Source organism: Falco punctatus (assembly GCF_963210335.1).
Source record: "Falco punctatus genome assembly, chromosome: 3".
NCBI classification, from domain to species: domain Eukaryota; kingdom Metazoa; phylum Chordata; class Aves; order Falconiformes; family Falconidae; genus Falco; species Falco punctatus.
In genome coordinates this window covers 17,955,998-17,978,775 of record NC_137582.1, presented here as the reverse complement: position 1 = coordinate 17,978,775, position 22,778 = coordinate 17,955,998, and the positions used below count along the sequence as shown (strand labels likewise).

The 22,778-nt window shown below is 41.1% G+C and overlaps 1 protein-coding gene across 14 annotated transcripts in view; it reads right to left on the bottom strand.

The window, feature by feature from the left end:
• The window catches only part of MTSS1 (MTSS I-BAR domain containing 1), a 127,025-nt gene that overhangs the window by 79,314 nt on the left and 24,933 nt on the right, over positions 1 to 22,778 (bottom strand). The window lies entirely within an intron of this gene.

Below are 22,778 nucleotides of genomic sequence, written 5' to 3'. Positions count from 1 at the left end.
CAGCAGCACTGTATAAGGACAGCAGCAACCCTTGAGATGGATTAATTTCACCCTCCAACAACAGCAATTTTAACACCCTCAATGCAAGATGAAAGCTAAGAAGCAGAAAAACAAATGCTCAGGGGAACCTGATTACAGGGGAGTCCAGCTACTAATGCTGTAAGAGGAGCCGCCTCCTGCCATTTCATTTTGTTGATATATTCGGTGATGGCATATCTTCTCCCCGTCCACAGAGAGGGCACTGCTACTCCCTGCTGAATGGGAAGTATGCGAGATAAGAGATTCCAACTATTGGGTTGCAGATTTTACATTATTTCCTAATCCTTTCAGACAAACTGACCAGGTTGTTACTTTTCTGATGCCTGGATTTGTTTCCTGGCACATACCTATTCCCTAGCTTAGAGGTGTGAAGAAAGCTGGGTTTGATATCTTGAAAGCAGCATGCCAGTACTTCTCAGCCCTTCCCCGACCCCTCTATCTCAGAAGCAGGAGTGTTGCTGGTTGAGTGCCATCCCGACCAGCTGGCCCTCTCAGCACTGTTCACAACTGTCTAATATCTTTGTGTGACCTTCACGGCACTAACCAAGCACAGAGAGGACCCGGCAAACAACTCAAGAAAGGATAAACTTGCATTAGTCACAGGACTACAGCCCTGCCGAGAGCACAAGTCACCGCTCACGTTGTCTCACAGCCCTGCTTTTCCAGCTCAAAGGGATCTGCACATCAAGAAAGCTCCAAACCTTTTGTTTAGGTTATTTTAAAATGGCAGCGAAGAAATACACACAGATCTCCACCGCTGGGTTTTGTCCCATGACTGAATCAGAGCATTAGGAGGCAGCTCACTGATCCCAACCAGTAGTGGCATAATTCAACATTCGATAGCTTTCTTGCGCCTGTGCACCACCACATCAAAGCTCTGCCATGGTGAGTAAATCTCCCGTGATTTACCAAAACCAGGCTTCCTTTCCACAGTTTGTCAGAAGACTCAGTGGATGAAAGTACTTGCTCAGCCCTTACCTCAGAAAGATACTCACGCAGACATGGAAACGAAGCCCTAGAACCTCAATACTGAGCTAGGGAATACCAGGAGCTACTGGGAACAGCCCAAGTGGATTCAGTTACTTAATTCCCATCTGGTTAAAATAAAATGCAACATTAAGGATAGATGGGAGCTAAAAGGAAGTAAAAGAAAATAAATTATAAGTTCCCAGGCCAGAGAGGGTTCCAGGGATTAAAGGGTGAGCAAAACATCTAAGACGGGAAGAAACTGATAAATGGATATGAAACACAGCGTGAAAACCAACTTATCCACTAATGTGAATGCTCGCCTGCAATGAAACCCTTTCACCACTCACAGAAAAGCTGGTTATAATAGAAAAAACATTTGTATTTTCCCCTCAGTTTTAAAGCATCCACTCACAGAAATGCCTGTGCCTTTCACCAGCACACCAAACTTCAGCTCTCTTTTATTAACCTCAAGCCTTGCAGCCAGCCAGTGACCCACAGGCAGGCAGCCTGGAGGAACAGGACTGTGTGGGTGCACAAAGGATGAAAACCCCCTTTCCCCCTGGGTTTCCCAGCAGCTGGTGCTGTGGAAGGGAGGGCCAAGGGCAGCTGCTGTAGGACATAAATAGGCAACAGCTGTTTAGCCATATGCTCAATGGGCTCCAAAGGGTTAAACTGTCACCACCTGAAATCCCTGCACATGGGCCCAAGGCAATACCCTTGCCTCTGCCTGCAGCATCACCGCTTCCACCCTTTAGGGTACTGGGGTGCAGATAAGAAGGAAAAATGTTGTGTCTTCATTTCTCAAGATTTTTATTTTGGAGACCAGGGCAAGGAAAACTTCTAAGGGAAGTGAAAGTTCATTAGAAAGTGTACTGAAAGTCATTGCTCCATCTCATTTGTCACATGAAGGCACTAATGCAATGCTGCACTTGTCAGTATTATTTCAGACCAACAAATTCAAGTGCATTTTGGTGCACCGTGATAGTCGTCTTCAAATACAGAGCACACTTTCCCCTGCTATCACTGCACAGCTGGAAGCAGCTCTGAACCCCAGAGTGCCTCGCTGCTCCAGTGCACGTTCACAGCACACAACTTAGCCTTGCAGGCACAGCTGCCAGTTCCCCACTGAAGTCTGGAGTTTTCCTTGGCACCCTCCTCTCTTCAGGGGGCTGATCGTGACCTTCCCTCCGCCTGCCACCACCATCCTCAACACTCCAGTTTCTGTGGAAACAGTCTCCTGACTAAGGAACACAAAGGCAGCGGCTCTTTATGGAAACAAACTCCTCGAGAGGAGTTGAGAGCAACCACAAACAGCAGTTTCACAACAAAATGTATCACACAGCCTCAGACTGGCCTTCCCGTCAGCCACGAGCACAAGAAAAGGAGCATTTTGGGGGGGGATCCTCTCAGACTGGGGCGAGACAGACTGACCTGCCGGTACACAAATTTAGCAGTGTATGGAGTGTTACGGGGGCAGAACAGAGCCTAAAGTGGTTTTTAAATTGTGAACTTTAGTCCTTCTCAAATCCTTCCACTTCTGCTGCAAGAACAGCTTATTTGGTGTTGTCTAAGTAAGCAACACAGCCCTTTCCCCCCAGCTTCGTCCTTCCCATGGGGCTGGGATAGGGCAGACAGAGCTGCTGCCACAGCACCCCACATCCAGCCATGTCACTTACTATCCCAAATAGTTTGCATTCTGCGTCTAAGGCCAGGAATGCATTCCTCTCATCGCGCAGCCGTCATGCAAGATTCAACAAAGACACACACCACACCTGAAAAAAAGTGACTGAAAAAGGGATGAATTATTTAAACTAGCAGTGTATCTCTTATGCCCATTGAGAGCAATCCCATGAATGCCCTCCTCTGATACAAACCCGTATCAGATAAGCAAGCACCAGCTTTCTGGCACAGAGACTGAGAGTGAACTCTAGTTTTTCCCCAAACTAGTTCTGATACAAACATTAAAAAAATGCAGCCTCCCAGCCATCACAAAGCAAGCAACACAAGCAGCCTCCTCCCAGAGCAGTGAGAAGGAAGAAGCATGGACAAACCGCTGTACATTAACTAGAGATGCTATTTCTGGTAGAAGCCTGGGCCCCTTGTTTCCTTTGACCAATAAGGATAATAGTATTTGGCAACAAATCAGGGCTAGAACAAAAACAAGACCTAAGTGTTTATATAGGGAATTTACAGCACATTTTGGAACCTCTGCAGATACTGATTTCACCAAGCCAGTAACATCCCCACTGCCACTGATAAACACAGATCACAGAAGAGACACAGTGAAGCAGAGTTAGGGGCTTGCAGGACAAATTGGGCATCACACTACAGGTTTACACCCAAGTAAAGCAACTCCATCCCACCATTTCCTTACATGTTAAGTTCAGTCGCAGTGAAAACTTCAAGGACAAAATGCTGTGCAAAGAACCACCATGAATTACCAAGAGGAAAGGGAGATTTCCCCATATCACCCCATCTTAACATGAACTGTGGGACATGGGCCAAAGCTTCAGTTAAACTAGGTGAGGATAAATAGTACTGCAATGTTCCCGTAAAAGAGGCCAGAAGAAAATGGCAAAGTGCAATGGATAGGATTTGGCTATGATTTTTCCATTTACTCCAATGATGTCACCTCCACGAAGAGACCCCATTTGTCTCATCGGGCTATATTTGGAACATTGTATCTTATGGCAATCCATAATCATAACTTAGAAAACCACAGAAGCCAAAACAGTGATTCTACAGGAAGAAGGTAAGCAAGCTCCTATTTTCCAGGTACATAAGGGAGATTTTAAAGTCATCGGTGCAGCGAAACATCTCCATTTGCTAAATCTGGCCAAGATAATCTACATCATTCTTAAGTGTGGCTACACAGAACTGTCAGTCCCAAAGTTAACGCCTAGATGCAATAAATAAATAAAATCACGTGCTATTGCCTAAGGTGGGATTCCCATGCAGCAAGTGCAATAGCTGCAGAAGAACAATGACAGTACTGTAGAAGTCACCAAATTACATACTCACTCCCTTGTCGCTACTATTTCACACTAGTTGCTATGTTAGCCCACGAACCAGAGCATACAGTTCTGCAATAAACACCAGTGCTGTTTATTTTGGTGCTTTTTCTATTTTGGGTGTAAACATACCCATAAGAACCTGATCACACAAGAACTGTCCAGCTTTGTAAGTTTTTTTTCCTTGTCCCTCTGAAGGTACCTGGTGCAAATGACTTTGCCAAACCTGGATTTGCAGTAAAACCACAGCACCAAATCTGTTTATCTCTAATCAGGCAGTCCACAGGTATTTATCTTTCCCAAAGCCATGTCCTTAATCGAGTGCAACTCCTTTTTAATATATTTTTAAAAGTTAATTAAAAGTAATGGGATTCACTGCTCTAAGTGCATGGACCAGGCATACTCGCTATCCCTTATGGAGAAGACAGCCATCTTCAGAAAGTAAGTTAAGCAACGCAATAAAGAATATCGGGATACATTAAACTATATAAATCAAGTTCTGCTAGTCTATAGGAAGAAAACAAGATAGTTAGATACCAAAGCTTTACTCTTGCTAAAATATACATTTATACAGTTTCACTGTTCATTGTGTTGCTATATTTAAAGGCACTGGGAACAGTTTAACCAGCTAACAACCTCCCAGGAGGTTACAAGTCAGACCACAGACAGCTGGTACCAGCCATTTGGCAACAGCACACACATGCATTTGGAGGAACCAAAGCTGAGCTGCTTGGAGATAGGCAAGGATTTTCCCTGGGTTCTTCTCGAAGTGATCAGTCTCAGCAAGCCAAGGACAATACACTTTCATGGAAGCCATACAGCCTATTTTAATCCATTTGAAGTAGAAGCCAGCAGTATTTCCTTACAGTTCGTCGACAACAGGATGCAGCTTTCTGCCAGCAAGCACAAGTTACCTTTGTCTGAGGGATATCTTCCAGAACACGTTTCATGCCATTTAAGCATACATTTAGATTGATGTATTCTGTATGTCCCATTGTTGAATTATTTCTCCATAGCTTCCTTCCCACGAGTTCATTTTCTTCTTGAAAACAGTCACAAGAAAATAAAATGCCCCCACAGAACTAAAGAGATATTCAGTAATTAATCCACAAAAACAGAGACTATTTGAACCCCCCTTTTCAGCGTCTGAAAATAGATCTTTTCCTTTTATGAATTAACTAAATGGGCAGTAAAAAAATGTTTTTTTAAAAAAATACTACTGGAACACTTACAAACTGTAGTAATGGTTATCAAGTGTACCTTTTTATGGTAGTGAAAAAAAAAGCATTCCAAACTACAGAATTAATGCTGCTATTAGACACTTGTTTGGCTTGAGAATTGAATAAAAACCCCGTAAGCTTCCAAGTGGCTTTCTGTTTGAGGCTTGGGTGACTAATTATGTATTCAGATGCTGCTTGATTTAATATCTACTCAATTCCCATTCTGTTTCTGTGGGAGACTCAAAACACTTTGCAAGAAAGTTTTCCTGACCATGAACTAGAACTTTATGATGCAGTTATTTTAGAAGGAAAATTAGATTTCAGAACTGGAGCAACATCAACTAATCTGCTTCTTGGCAGAGGAAGCAGAAACGTTTCTGCTAAGCAACATGTGAAAATGGATAATGATAGCAAAAGCTGAACTACACCCTAATCCCCCCGCTCCTGCTTAATATTAATTGTGCCACTGTGCAACTTCAGTGTTATTTTAGTAAATGTATATGAAGAACAGTAACTCAAAGCCAGCTACCTCAAAAAAAACAGTTTCTCTTTATTCTACTGAAATATCAAGGATTTCAGATCTAATAGAATGAGGGAAATGTGGGGAAGAGCCCAGGTCCTACAGGACCTTGAAAATTAACTTGAGTTTACATCAGACTACAAGGATTGAACATTCCTTTTACATGCCTGGAAAGCCTCCAAAGCAATCCCCTGAATTTTGTTTCTTTGTCACACAGTTTGATAACAAATACACTCTGTCCTGCATGACTGATGTGAATCTCAGCCTCCCATTCAAGCTTTGGTTTTCAAGACACCCCAGAAACCCATTTTTGGTTGTTCAACAAGTATCCAAAGCTAAAAGCAGGCGCCTATTATACCTACGTGGGTGTGCAAATACAGCAAATACACTTTTCTGCACGGACTTGCCCCTGGAAAAAATGTAACCTAAACACGTCTGTTACTGGCTACTTCACTGCAAATATTAAGTTTAATACACTACTATAATTAAATGAGTAAGGGCAGAACAAACCAACCCTTTAAATCTTTAAAAAAACCCTATTACCGCGATGTTCACATATCTGTTTAACCCTTCTTCTACCATCACACAAGGTTATATGAAACTTCTTAATCTCCCTTTCTGTCTCCCTGTTTAAGATGTTGATAGGTTTGAACTTTTACTCTTGGGTGGACATAGGGAACGAGAAGTCAAAACAATCTGTATAGTCTTAATTATACAGTAACAGATTTACATTCTGCTTCCACAAAGCCTGAATTACAGCATTTCCCCCAAAACTAAGTAAGATACAGGATGTCAGATTCAGTGCTTCTTTATGGACTGTCATTTATCTCTAAAAATGGCACCAGCAAACAAAGGTGTGGCACCAAGGCAAAACTCTGAAAGGGTGACTTATTAAGGCCACATCTCACTTGCACACACCACATCCACTGGCAACAGCTGGTGCTTCATCCAAGAAAAGACAGGTTTAGTCTTGAATTTTAAACCTTTACTCCTACTTACTAATTTTTTAAAAAACACACGCAAACCAATTGAGCCAGACTTGCTTTTAAAGCCACGTGAACTTCAATGAATTTAAAACTTAGGAATTTACTGTTGAACTCTCCTGTTTTCAGTGCAGATTGGACTGTGTGATGTAAAACACACCCCAAACAGTTTAAGTCATTGCCTATTCCAGTATTTCCTCTCTGGCAATTAAAAAAAAAAAAAAAAGTCATGGCATAAAACATGCCAACCCAACTAGAATTTTTTTTATTCTCTCAGGCACTCCAAGGAGAAAGTTCATTCTCAAGGCAAGTTAAAGCCAACGCCTGCAATGAGTCTGCTGCCACCCAGAAGCCTTCAGCCTCTCATCCAAAGGTTTGTTTGAATCTTGTTTCTTACTGTGTTCAAACACTGGAAGTCCTGAGGTCCTCCTCCCAGCTTCGCCCTACCTCCTCAGACACTGCAAAGACCACAGCAACAGTCGCTTGAATCCGAGACGCTCATGTCATCTCTTGGCATGTGTTCCCAGGTCAGCTGCGCGATGCTGCTTCCTCTTCTAAGAATGAGGAAATCTTGCCAATCTCTTTTCCTCCTCATTTTAGTTGCTATTTCACAATTAAGCACAACCCTCATGACATTTAAAAATAAAAGTGTCCAACCATCAATTTTCTCTTCCTCCCACCCGTTATATGTTTGATATGTTTACTCAAATATTTAAATTATGAGGCTTTCTTGTGCCTGAAGTAGTGATATTTGAGCATTACTGGTATTTTTACAGGATGCAGATGTACTCAAAGCAATTAGCAGTTAAACACAGATTCACCTTTTACCAGTTATTAGGAAACAATAAGCAATGCTATTTAAATAGGTAACATCCTGGTACCAAGAAAATATGATTAAAAATGTATGCTAGTGAAAAGGGTCTGATATGTTATTGTAAAACTGAAATAATGGAAACAATAAGCTCTGCAAAATGTCCTTTTTTAAATAGAGACCATGTTGAATGTAATGCAGATTATCTGTGAGAATATGCAGATATCAGAAAAGAAAGATGAGATAGGAATTTTAACTGTGACAAAGAAGATTTAGCAAGAATTTAAAAAATAGATTCTTTGTCAATTGAGAGAAAACTGAACAATTCTGGCATCTGATACCCGTTCAAGGCGATTTGGATGCTATGGGATTCTCCTTTTTGTCTTAATTCTGTGTTAGAGACCACACAAATATTCTTGTACTAAAAGCATTTGTTTTTTAAAGTTATTATTAGCTATGAAGATCTAAAGCAGATCTGTTCTCAGCTACATTCATAGCCCAGATGTGGATATTGTGAAGACTGCATGAAGAATCAAAGCCAAGATTCCAGAGTCCCATACAAGAGGACCCACAGGAGATGAAAAGAAGGCTGTCTTCAGCATTTCCATCCTACAAGCTATTTAGGGCACTATGACTTCATAGTTGTTTGTTCTCAAGTAGCACAGATGTGCTCTATCAATTCATAGAGTTGAAAAAAAGATGTGTAGGAGCATAAAGGAAAAAAAAAAAAAAATCACTTTTGCACCCAAAGCTGCAGCAGTAAAAACATGGAACTGATAGGATTTACTGTATTATCATTGGGGCAGAATATTTATTTACATAAATACTTTCATTATATCTTGTCTGACCATCATGTCTGAAGAGATTCTCAAGCCAACAACAACAAAAATCTATAGCTGGAAAAAGTTATTTCATCCATGTTCTCAGCTCATTTAAACTGCAGGAACAAATCCTGTCTGCATTAGCAGCAAGCCTTTCTTGCTATGTATGCTAGCTGCAAGATACCCATTTTTGTTGAGGGTTTTATTTATGAATCAAGTATTGTCACTTTTAAACAATGCATCCTGTCATCAGAAGTTGGAGAGATAAAAATTTAAACAAAACCCAAGCATCCTCTTTAAGAGCTAAAGATACTAGCAGGTCCAGAAAATTGACATGCTGTTCTATAACACAACTTCCAAGTGTGCCAGAAATGGTGTAGTAAAATTTCTTTTTATGTTGCTGGAAGTTTGCAATACTTTCTGCCAATAATGTTTATGGGAAAATACTTCATAAAGCAACCAATAAATTTCCCCTTCCTTATGATTTTTCCTTTACCTACCACATTTCCACCTTCCTTGCACACATGAAAGTTACATTTGCCACCAACTAGAAAACATAAAAAATGCAAGCACAAAGATCAAAATGTGTGATAAATTCAAGAATTTCCATTGGGATGTCCCTGAAGACCAGGATGCTGCCCCCGAAGACATCCTGATTTCATTTGAGTCTTCTACAGAATGTCACACAGCATCATGTAATCATAAACAGAACTGCCAAAATTTAAGGGATAAATTCTCAGTGCACTGCCCGTATTCCAGCCAGTGGTACAAATTAACAAGGGAGGTTCCTTAACTACAAAGTGCTAAATTTAGACATGCAACTTATTATCAAAGGGTCACAGACATGTTTATTCCAGCAGCTACAAAAATCCACCTCATACTTTAATGCTGTGTGTGTTACAGTGTACGATTTACAGCAGGTAACGTTTAGTTAAAAAAAAAAAAAAAAAAATTGCCTCCACAAATGTGAACACTCCCTCCCATTTCTTTTTCCTCCCCCACTCTCCCACTTCCATTTAAATGAGGTTAACTAAGAAAAACCCTATTCATCAGAATTAAGAGCTAAATATCCAGTCCACTCTTGCAGTGAACAAGTAGCCTCAGTCAGTGTCCACACCATAAACCTGCTCTGGATGTTTATAAACAGGTCCCTGTATTTTTTAATTTGCATGAAACATGTCTGAGCTATTAGAGATACCTGTACTGGTAAGATCTACTCAAAAACTGCAAGACTGGCATTTTATATTACCTTAACCTAAATAAAACTGTTGCTTTTAGAAAGAAATTAAGTCTCAAGAATAAAAGAAATTGTGCTCCAAGACTAAATCCCTACATTTTCAGTTACTTCTGTGGTACGTGTGGCAGGAATTAGAAGAGCTAGGGGTTCTCAAGCTGTTACTCTGATGGTACCATGAAGAAAGTATCACCTGCTGATGCTCTTGTTCTAAGGCAAGCCCAGCCACCTACACAGTGCTGAGCATGCAGGCGCTGTTTCAAAAGGTCTTGAAACCAGAAAGTTCATTAAAAACACTGTTAACTATTAACCTCTGTAAATCTGTGCAACTCCATCTTCAGCCAACCAGCAGGTAGAAAAAGCTCCTCTAACCACTGGTATGATCACCGCTTACTGCCAAAAGGGTCCAGCATGCCAAAAGAAGCAAATTCTGCAGGAAGGCCATACTTTCTATTTGTCACCACAAACCTTGCTCATGGAGAAAGGTGATGGTCCAGCTGGGTTACAGGTATGCTGGGATTCTCCATGTTTTACATACCGTCTCAGTGCCCATTTTCTTCCTGCCTTTCACAGTAATTAATCCAGCATATCCATTAAGGCAACCCACCAGTCATTTCCATCAGCTAACTTGCAGGAGCAATACATCCTTTCAAAGAACCCTTAGAATAGCTCATTTCCAGTCCCTTTACAGCAGGTGATGGCAGGTCATACCACCTGCAGTTTTACAACCCATTGTGAATGTACAATGTAAGACACATGAAGGTCACAGGCTGTTGTACAGACTAATGGTACAGGTCACAGGAACTGGATACAGACCAGAGATGTAGCAGTTGAAGTTATTACTGCTTTAGCATCAAAAATATGATGCCACTGTAAGACAGGCTCTAAAGAGCTTAACCGAGAATACTAAATGTGCAGCACAAGAAAGTAGCCTTAAGATACTATTTCAAATGTGATATAATAAAAATATTCCTTGCCAGTCTGGCAGCTGCATAAAAGCACAAGCAAAATCTGTGAGGTCTAAGGCTTTTTTCTCCAGATAGAGTGGACACATCCAATTGAAGTGGTCTGGAGTGCAAATCAAAATTGCATGTTACAAGCTGCAGGACATCTGTTGCCAAATGATCTGTTAATTCTTTTGAGTCTTCTTAAACAGAAAATCTCTCACCCTCTATAAAAAGACAAACCATCTAGCAGCAGTTGACATAATTCAATTTAATTCAATTAAAAAAATGCCCAAACTCTAAGACCACCCCATAAATATGTAAATTTTGTCATTATGAAAAGGCTAGTCAATCAACTCCACGAACAGATACTGAGATAGTAACTTGTTTATATTGTAAGTGCCCATCGCTTTTATGCAGATAGTTGAAATTTCAATTTGCACATACACAAAGCGGTATTTCCTCTCCCCTGACCCCTCCTCCCCCGGGCTGAATAGAGACCACCATCTCATTTCTCTCAATTTAGAAAAAGAAATTGCTGAACCATAATAAGCACACTTTCTCTCTAGATGAGAATGACACATACAGTCAGTAATGCACTATGCTGTATTACTGGTCTTAAAGCTGCTTAAAGCCTCTACTTCCAAAAGGAAGCATCTCAAAAGTAGACACCAGTGAACGTAATTTGCCCTATGCAAATCTCTCCAACTTGAAAAGAAAGCTAGTTCCCTCGGTGCCTAGATCCTTCTTGTAGTGCAAATAAGGAGGAAAAAAAGAGAGGAAAGACAGCATGCTCAGACTCCCCCTCTCTGTTATTTCAGGACGCCTTTTGGGAAAATAGCTGCTCAGGCTCTGGGTTTTGGAGTAGCCTGCATTACCCCAGCCGCCAGAAAAGGGCTTCCCTTCAGCCAAAGATCCTGCTGCATCCACATACTCTTCAAAGTTCTTTCTACTGATCCTCATGACCGTTCCTGGAAACTATTATTTGTGCAGTCCAAAGCGTGGCTCCAAGTACATCTCTCTGCTCAGAACAACACATGCCTAACAGTGTTACAAACCACTCTGCACACAGTATGAGGGAATCCACGCAGCTCTAAGGCATTTTGTAAACAAGCAGGCATGCTGCATACCAGACAGAAAAATTTAACAGCATACAAGAACTAGGAATTTAAAATGTTTACAGGACATCACTGACTTAATTATGGCAACCATCATACTTTTAAAAAAAAAAATGCTTGAGGTTACTTACCCTACTTATTTAAAGTGTCAGCACATAGGCACAACAATGTGTACTAACAACATAAATAAGCAAAGCAATATGATGCCACTTTTCTCCTCTTTGTACAATTTTAAGCGAATAACACCTGCAACCCTTCTTCTTTTTCTCCCCATCTTCTAGACAGCAGAGGATAGACATGCTTAAAGCAACACAGGAAAAAGTACCCGAAAGATTGAACAGACTACTGAACAGACTATGTTCATCCTTTAAGCCTGATGCCATTTCAACTCTTACATTTTCACAGACTTCTGGCTAAACAGCAAGGCAGTAGAAACTGGAAGAAAGCTATCTTCAGTTACTGTTATTTTATATTCCTGCTCTCATTTCTAGGCAAGTGGACTGCAAAATAACATATCACAAAGCATCACCACAGATGGCAGTTTGGCATCCTGCAGCCAACCTCACACCTGCAACTTCCATGACCCCTGCTGCAGCTGTGCTTTTTGTCTCCTCTCATCCCAGCACAGACAAAAGCTGCAAAATACGCAAGTGTTAAGTGACCCGCTGCCACCATCTATTTCATTACGGAAGTCAGTCCATAGGAAATCAAGATGCAAGTCTCCACTCTTGGCTCTGCTCCCACCCATGTAGCCCTGCTTTTACCACAGAAAGAGGTCATCTTCAGGCAGTTCGGTCAAGATCATTTGCTGTAGGAGTGGGAAGGGGTGAGTTATTTTTGAATCTCAGTCCGACGGGGGGGGGGGGGGGGGGAAGAAAGCATATAAAATTGACAATTCTGAAAAGAACCTGATGGTCACCTACACCAGCGCAAACACAGGAGCTCTGGGCTAAACAGGGTGTCACGAGCCCTACAAGGACAAAAGCAGACCTCTTCACTGCAGCTTTATTTAGACTCTTGCAGCTAACCACAGCAAAATGGGAATTACCAGCTCTCTCCATGACACGTTACTTATTCCTGGCCATGACATTTCATTCCAGGCCATGGCTTGGCACAGCTGTTGTCATGAACACCATGAGATTCACATATTATAGAAGGCAGTATGTTTTCCTGCCCTCTCTGAGATGCAGCAAGATCTCTCCCATCTGTAAATTTTATGCAAAATCCACAGATGATAGACAACACCAAACCCAATGTCTTTATTTCTTTCAGGACTCAAGTCAAGGAAGGTAATCCAAGCAAGGCTTCTTGCAGGTACTAGTTCAGTTAAAAGTTTTTTACATGTATTTTTATACAGAAAAGATGCAGCCAGAGCATTTTCCAGGGCATCTGCAAGTCCCAAGAAACTGCTCATTCTCACGCCTCTCTCTGCTGGAGGGCTGCAGCCATGGCTGCATCCAGCTGTGCTAGACTAAGCCTGGACCAGTCTTCCAGAGATAATCAGGTTAGATGATCTAATGGTCCTTCTGGTCCCTAAAAAGAAAATGAGCTGTGAATCACTTCAGTGCTTTGAAAATTTGGTAGTTTCTTCAGCAGACTAAGACCAGCCACTGCAAGATGAATCTCAAATCAAAGCTGAGTTTTACTTTTGTGGTCAACATCACATTGTTGCAGCCATACATATTTCAAAACCAAGGCGAAGCAGATGACCAGGGAAAAGAGGTGAAGCCAGACTGGCTGCTTTGTCTGCAGACAGGGAGGCATTCAGTTGGCTAAGAAACAAAAAGGTAGGGAGACAAGGAGCCTGAGGGACTTCCTGGCCTGATGCTTTCCATATGTGAACCCAAAAATGGCAGTCATGGGTCTGCCACCATTCATTCACTCACCCCTAATTATCAAAGCACAGTTTGCTCATCAACTGGCCAGAACTTGCCATAAATGGAGTGAATAACTTACCCTCTAATCATGTTTCACCCTTAATGCTTAAAAAAAAAATATCTCAGTTATAAATCTAGATATCTATTAATAAGGATAACCCAAGAGGCACTTTTTTTTTTAAACTTGGAAACTACTTTTTGTCCAAGATCTACCTGTCCAGTTGACCATTCGGAGGTGGCTCAACGATATTTAAATCTTACAAGGCCATCACTGGTTAGCGCTCCCACAGAAACCTCCCCAAACAGATTTAATTAACTGATGCTATATTAGGAACATATCTATCCAACCTAGGGATGCTGCTCCTCACGTTTCTGCCAAAGCAACTCTACTCCTACTCTTCCTCCAGCATAACTGAGTCTAAAAATAGCCTTATAAAAATATTAAAATGGTTTTCATCATAGCTTAAACTAGTGAGATGGCTTTGACAACTCCTCCCACAAAGCAAACTCCCTGTAGACCTTTTTTAAATATCCTGAAAAGAGTTGCAGCTCTACCTACAGAATTGAAATCTACAGTACATGAGCAGAAAACAAAAGAGGAGGTAAATTACTACAAGTGAAGTGTTCATTGCTGCATGGAAAGGTCTTTGTCCAAATATACTGCATTTAAGAAATTTTAATATAGTGTAATTAAAACCTGAATGAATACGGCCAGGGAAGTGGAGCCTTCAAAACAAGGCTTTCAGGATTGTCTAGTCTGACACCTGCTTTACGTGGCAGAAACAAGTTTGTCTGCCTCAATCCTTCCTATACAACCACTGAGAAAGGTCTGTAAGTGTTGTAAGAAGAGTACTTGAGGTTTTTAGGGAGCAAGAAAGATTAACAAAACTGCAGCTATGCCTAACTCCATTAAAAAAATAATCAAAAATACTGCATCTTGTTCATGTCTACCAGTCCTCTTGCAAAACCAAGCTGTTCTTCAAGTTACATAATTCTGTGTCATCCAACTTAATGCAAATATGCTGAAAATGCTGCAGGCAACATTTAGTGCCACAGAAAGAAAGGGAAAAGCATGGAAACCCACAGAAGTCGAAAACAAAAAACCACAGGTAAGTCTCTTTCCAGTAAAAACAAGCACTTCCGTCTGCAAGGCAGAACTAACTTAACCAGACAGAGAAATCTAGACAGACCCACAAATCACTGGAAAATGTTACCTCAGACTTCTTGCAGACAAAAAAATAAAAATTTTAAAAAAAGTGTGTGTGTGTAAAAAACTAGTTGTTGCCCCCCAAGATTCTGTGAAGAGGTATCCACCTGTTCAGCCTCAGTAACACTTTGGGGTAGTTCCAGGCACACAAAGCAGCATATCTAGGATCCTAAACATTACTGAGGAAATTAGACTGTAGGAATTCCAAACTTTACATTTCTAATGTAGCCACTTTGCACGAGTTACTTGTTTTGGAGATCTAGTGTGAGATGCCATGTAAATCAATAACTTGCACAAACTTTGTTGCTATTAAGACCAGAAGAAATTCTCATTGCTATAAATAGGTCATAAAAACCAGATGCGCCTGGCAATGTTTGACATTCAAGTCCTGTGGTTAAACTACCACTTCACACCTCCATCCCAGGGGACATTCAAATCTCTACAATCTGGGACTATTCTTGGAAGTCTTTATTTTATTCTCTCTTTAACTACAACTAAATCTCCCTTCAACAAGAAATCATTGGAATTATGTAAATTGCTGTTATTGCATTGCTTGCTTTAAAAAAAAAGCAACACATCAAAAATTCAAGTTATACTTGGAAATTATAAATTCTGTGCATCTACATACTGAACCTATTGTTTGGGATAAAATATGTCATTACAAGAAGGAGCTAAAGGAAAAGACACATCTTTGCCTTGTGTCCTTTCAACCTTTCCTCTTTATAACTGTTGGAAGCAGTGAATCAAAGGTAAAATGAACTGACTTGCCCCAGTTTGTTTCCATGCAACTTAAAGCTGCATCATTAATGTTTAATGTTTACTCCCATTGCTCATGACAAGCTTTTTACATGCTGAATGTGTTTCACCTAACAGAACTTTTCTTTTAAAGAAAAAAAGAGAAGAAAGCTATTCATGCATCCTTCAGCTTCTGGGGAGATTTAAAGGGCACAGATTTTGAGTCCAACTTCTTTCTTTTGACAAATTAAAAAAAAAAAAAAAAAAAATCACACATGAAAATAACTTCAAGCCAAACTGGAACTAACTTGAAGGAAACAAAAGTTAAGCATTAATGCGAAAACATACGTTGCTTTATCCATGACGATCATGACCTCAAAACCCAAAATCTAGAGAGGTGGAAATTCTGATCATTTTCAACTGAATAGGCAAAAGTAAAAATAGTACATTAGATATAGGGAGCTTTGGAAAGGACACTGAATAGTTGTACTTTTTAACCTGACCACACTTTAGCCTTCATTAACCAACCTCTTCACAAACCACAGGACAAACTTCTTGCCACTCCGGTTCAAAAATCCCTTGGCAATATTCATGATGGGCAGATGCACACACTTTTGAAGGCATCAGCTTTTTTCCTGTGAGAGAACCCATTAACTAACACAAAGCCTTCACAAGAAAGCTTTATTTGTCATGTACATTTGTTTTAAAATATTTTATTTTAGAATACTCTGAACATTAAGCTCAGTTGTGCAGTGCATAAAATCACCCTACAATAACATCAGCACTTCCACCCTAGTTGGGAGCATGCACCAGGCTTTTTCTCCCACTCTATTTTGGAAGCTATGTTAAATTAAACAAATAAAATACATTGTGAAGAACAGTCTCTGAAAACAGCGGCTTCAGAGAGACTAGCTAAAAACCCCTTGTTAAAATGCAGCTGAGAAACATGGAGTTTATAACTCCTACTAAGGTCAGCCTCAAGTTTACGATGAAAGATTAAAATCCGTTAGTCTAAATCAATTATCCACCCTGAATGCACATGGTGCATTTGAAGTGTGCAGTCTGGAGAGGGCTTTGCATCCACAGTACATACCCAGTGACAGCACTCATTTCCCCAGCAGCGAGCTAAATTTCAGCTTAATAGCTCATTCCCTTGACTATATTCATAACCAAGGCTCCTGCCTCTACAGTTGCTACACGTGAACTCTTTACCTTTGAGCCAAAGTGACTAACGCTCACACTGAGCTGCTATTCTCCACGCAAGATAACCTAGATTTAAAATGAATACACATTCACAACAGCATCAAAAGGAAATGTGCTCTACTGGACTCCGTGATTTTGCAAACTAGCAGAAAATGAACAAGCATTAAAACCAGGGATAATCCATCACAATATGCATTTATGTATTTACTAAATGTACTCTGGATTTCATTTATTTGTAACAACTCAGTGTTCCAGACCTGCATTGCTATATTGTGTAAATATAAAAAATTCTTATTCTAAGACGTTATTTCAGCATTCACACAGTACCTGCCTGCAAGAAAGGGAGATTTTTTACTTCTACACAAGTATGCAGGTGAAGATGTTTTCTCCACAATATCAATAATTATATTCTTGAATGGTAGTTTCCAATCCTGCATCTCAAACTGTTAATCTGGTCATCTCAGTATCAAATTATTTTAAGATTATTCAAATGCATCATTACTGTCTTGATGCAACTGGCTTGATAATGAAAAACATTGTTTTTCATCACTGCAATACTTTTTACTATGGACTTGCGTATGTAAACAGTGAATATAAAAGATTACCTGCCTGAACAATGTATTTTTTTTAAATAAAGCCTCGTTTCTTTATGAACATGTACCTGATGTCGCCCAACTATCCTCAGCACAACACATGCAGCTCCTCTTCATCCTCCATCCACTTCTTCCTCAGCCCCCTCCAGCATCCCCAAATACCAAACGAATACGAGGCTGCTCTTGGGGTGGCCACGTCAAGGCTCCCCTTGAGCTGGCTGAGCCAACAGCACTTCTCACTTAACCAGGCATGTGCATGCACACATGTGTGCGTGTCTATAGATGCAGAAGACATACAACAACCCCCTCTCCTCGAAGATGCTTCACTTTTTGGGGGAGAGGAGTGCAGAGAACACATGCTCATACACACCTCCATTTCTAGCACAGCCACAAAAACTGACCTTCAATCATACACAAAGACATCTTCACACTTCAGACTGTTTCATCAACGCTATAAGCTTACTTTACAGTTTAAGCTTGGCTTCAATACTGGTCTGGGGAACTACTCAGGGCAGGTGGGGAGACCGCAACTATTGCTGCCTGACTAGGTCCAATTTCTGTACTTAGAAGAGGTCTCTGGACTCTGGTTCTGCATTCCTTCCCCATCTCCATCACTCAATGCAAGTTTTAGTCTGAAAGTGATCCTAAATGAAGATTTAAGTCTCATTTTCATGCACCTGACCCCACTATGCCTTTCTAGACTACCTGCAAACCAGGCTTTCCATATTGCCTGGCACCCTGAAAGCCCAAAATCTACAAGCCAAGCTTCAACTCTCTCCATCCCCTTCCCTGTTCAACCCCACAAAATAAATACATTTAGTAGGTGTACCTGGGCCTAAGTAAGGGTAAAAGCTGGTCCTGCAGATGAAACTGCATTAACAGTGCTATTTATTATGCTCTGCAGAACGAACACCAGCTCTGCTTCAAAACAGAATAGTGGCGACAGCAATGCCTGTTACTCTGGGGAGAAAATGGACCCAGTTCCTAGGTTTATGTTTCACTCTGGGGTAGCCTGAAGTGACTCCAGAACAAATGGTCTGTGGCATATTCTTCACTACTTCAATTCAGCAGCTCTCCCTTAGGGGGGCGTGGAAAGAGAGAGAAAAAAAGACAGCCACCACACCTCACCTCCAATTCCATTTTGCAAAATACCTATTTTTAGACCTCAGTGTACATGCAGAGGTGCACAGCACTACTACTGTAGCAGTGGCAGCCACAACCTCCAACTTCTTGTTTGTCATCAATCAAATACTCATACAGGATTGCATCGAACTGCGAAATACAGCTCCGAAGTGAAGTCCCAGCCAGCTCCTTGATATTAGTTACTATAGAAACCAGTCCCTTGGCACAGGCGCTCACAGCAGGAAATCATGCAGATTTCAATTTTACATAGTAATAAGTGCTGCAGGAGAGGAGAATCTCACAACAATTGCAGGGGTTGATTGTACAAACCCAGACCTCTCTACCCCATGACACCACCACGCACGCTGCAGATGAACGTGCGCTCCTCCCCTCCCACACACACAATTGCCATTGCTATTAATCCTGAAGTGGTTTCCACACAGCCTGTGTTGGGATAGCTGCTGCAAAGGTTGCAGCACTTTTCAATGCCTTCATTAGATTAGAAAACATACACATTTTTACATGCAAGAAAACCCAGGTGAAAACAATAACAAAAGCAAAAATTGCAAAGCAGTAGAAAGATCTAAGCATATATAAATTTAAGTACACCACGTCCCAACATTTTAAAGGAAGTACTGTCAGGTCACAACCCAGAGCTCCTTTGGAAACAGCCCATCTTCCTTTCCTTCTCCACCCTGTCCAAAAAAGCAACACAAATGGAGGGCAGGTCACGGATTAGTTTGTAGGAAAAACCGCTGTAGAAAGCACAAAGCCAAGAGGAGGGCTCTGAGCCCTGAAGTGAAACAGTGTCGTAATTATATTATTTTAACTTTTCAGAAGTAGTTCTACAGGTTGGACTTCATCAGGTGTGGGAGCGGAAGAGGAAGACATGCAGCACAATGAACTTCTTGTCCTAGACAGATGCTAATTTTCCAGCGAAATGCAAGAACCGGCAGGGACTCTTCCCCACCTCTCTAAATGAGCCCGTAGTGTCCAAACAGTGTAAGTTTTGCTACCTCAACCAGGGAAGATCAGGGAACTGCTACACCAACGAAAAGTAACACGTAGGGGAGGAGGGAAGGGGTGAACAGCTTGCACAGCAACAGGGACAAACATTTGTGCTGGCAACACCTGACAAATCATCGAGCAAACAGAAGGACAAGAAAATGAAGGAAGCCGGTCTATTTATAAGCAAGACCTCATTATTACCATGACCATGCACTGCTTCCCTGGAAGCAGCAAGTATGCAAACATCAGATGAATCGTATCACCAAATAAATCACCTGGCAGTGGGAACGCTAGTTTGCATGGACACACGCAGAACAAACATATACAATCTACTGTCCTGACACCTCCAAAAGCACATGGAGGAGCATCCTTCTGGGAGGCAGACTGCATTATGGAAAGCAAAAAAACCCCCCTGTTAGTCAATGCAAATGCCACTGATGCTTCTGTTAATGACTTTTGTTAATGCTTTTGTTAATGATTAGACAGAGCTCCATTGTTCTGGACGCTCCACTCAATATTAAGTCTACTGGAGCTTGTTATTTCACTTTTTGTATACCTCTTACATAATTAGAAACAAAAATAATTTCTGTCCAGCCAGGGCTGGAATAGACTCAGGGAGTTGGAGAAGACATCCCAAGTCAAAGTACATTTTTTTTATACCACAGACTTCACACAAATTGCCTTGCTGATATAAAGAAATGCCACAAGCGGCTCATGGGATCTAGGGTGCAGTGAGGCTGAGGTAACTGCCTTGACTCTGGCGAGGTCCATGCTTGTCTCCCTAGAGGTCTGGTGAGTTTGCATGAAGCCAGCGGACATCACCAACCTGATCCTTCACCAACACATTATCTCTTCTTGGAAGCTTCCTCTGAGGTGACCAACAAGAGGACAACCGCCGAACCTGCACTTCCAGACAGCTCTAAGGCACAAGGAATGAGGCGGCAGAAGCAAAGCAAGTGCTCTGCTGCTTCCACAGTATGTTACGGCAAGGTCCACAAGGCAAGAAGCATTACCCTACTTTACAGAAACCTAGCTTAGTCTGAACTCCTTTTTTAATTCTCCTCCCACAAAACACACTAGCTCCCTTTTGGTTTACATGGCAAACATACTAAATAAAGCGCAATGGAAACAGATCTTCTGCTACCTTTACTATCCGACTGACGACATTAAAAAAAAAATAAAATAAAAGCTGCAACAGCTCTCTTGTTGTGGTTACTATAGAATTGTTGCTATGTGCCAACTAGCAATTTATCACATCAAAAGGCTGACTGAATTAGCCTGAAAGGGGATCTCCCACCACAGGAACATGTGCTACACTGGGAAAACCAACCGCCAGCCAAAACCTCAGCCTCCATTTTCAAATCCACATCCCATTATCCAAAGGATACTTTTGCATCTTTGCTTCTAACCTAATAAATTATCTGAAGGAAATTCTCAGAGCTATTTATGGTTTATCCTCTATTTCCCCAACTGGACATTTAAGACATCGCAAGTTTGGTTCCATAGCTAAGGCTGAGAAAACTCTTTGGAGCTACAAAACCAGTATCTAGTCATAGAAGTGTAGGTGCTCTGCATGAAGATGCCCACAGAGATAAAGTCATCAGGCAGTCAGGAACAACCATCAATCCATCCATCCCAAGCCTGCAGAAAAAATGAGGCCTTGATATTCTACCCTACTGAAAGCAACACAGCTGTGTAAGGAAGGGGAGAGGAAGAACTTCAACTAAGACCGAGTATACGAAAAGTTAACCCTGTGCTCTTCCCCCTCCCCACACTCCCAAAGACTTCTGATTCAGATGATACTGAGTGGATTTACATTCAGTCATGGAGGGGAAAACAAAACCAAAAAAAATAAAAAGCAGCCTGCCCACTCCTTGGATGAAGTATTAAAGCAGCTTATTTGTTTCCTCCCCCCTCATCCTTTTATTTTTCTCCTTCACAGACTTTAGCATTGCATTCAAATTTTCTCTTTGTTAGCATACACAATCACCTGGCAGTTCTACCCCTTTTCTAACCACACTTCAGTCCCTTAGCAAAACACCTCAAGCTCAAAAAAAATACTAGGTTGTAGGGCAAATTACAAACTCTGCTTATGCATCACACTGTGCACTGTATCAAGCGGTAGCTGACTACATAAGTTATTATAGCAATTATTTTTATCTACTGCCCTGAAAATTTCTCCTTAGGTAGAAAAATCAAAGGAGCACAAATGTTGCCAACGACCCTGAGCTGAATTTCGTCTTGACCACAAGGAACAAAAAGCCCAAAACAAATAAAATTTCTTTATGCTGCAATGAACGCTCTCACCCAAAGAAAAGGCAATGGAATGTTTTACCTGCAGAGCAGCCCTTTTAATCCCCTAAATATAAAATCTAGCCATTAATAACCAAACCACTTTCCCTGTGTTAGGGCATATAAGATGTTCGTCCTATTCTGACTCTCCAGCCAAACGGGCTGACAATCAGCAGCAGTTCTCAGTGTGCCACACCTTTTGAAAGGCATGGACTGACATTTGCTACTTGTCTAGAGAAAGAGGGGAACACGAAAACAGAGAATAACATAGTGCTGCCCATTATATATGTGTTTTGTAGTTTTAGCACTTGTAAGCAGCATTTCCAAGTCTCACTTCTCAAAATGCAACAGATGTGTAATATGCATCCAGCTTCAAAATTATGTGCCAATGATTCTGAATTGGTCCTGTGTTTTGCATCATCTTCATGCAAGTATAATGGAAGACTGAATGGCTCATTTAAATAATTTTCTTCCTGATTATTTTATATTTGAAAATCCACAAAGAAAAAGCCTGGACTGTATTATTTTACTTCAAAGACTCCATGGGAGGAATAAGTGTTTATTACAAAGTCTTATCTTAACTGACAGGAAGCTCAAACAAAGGTTTTGTTATTTGAGTAGAGCATCTGAAGTTAAAGAGGAGTCAGAAAGACAAAAGAATTGGACAATGAGAACTCCTTTCCTCTTGTGCCCTGCTTTGTTTTCACTCTGAAATTATGCATAGATCATCACTACAGCTCCCCAGTCCACAGCCAGGAGCATAGGAATTTATTTCCAAAACATTACACAGAGTTTAGGTCTACTGCTATAGACTGTGGTGTCCTTCCCTACCTCAGGCTCCCCTTCCCCCAGCCCATGACAATAAATAAATAAAAAAACACCTTTCAGTGCTCTCCACAGCATTTTCCTGTGGCACCAAGGATTTATCCCTGGGGTCACACTGTACCTTATTTGCGGTGAGCAAGACACTGGTTCAGAACGCCTAAGCACACTTACTTGGGAGATAACTGATGCTAATTCCAGCACTGCAACACTTCATGCAGCTTGTCACCTTGGAAAAAACACTTCAAT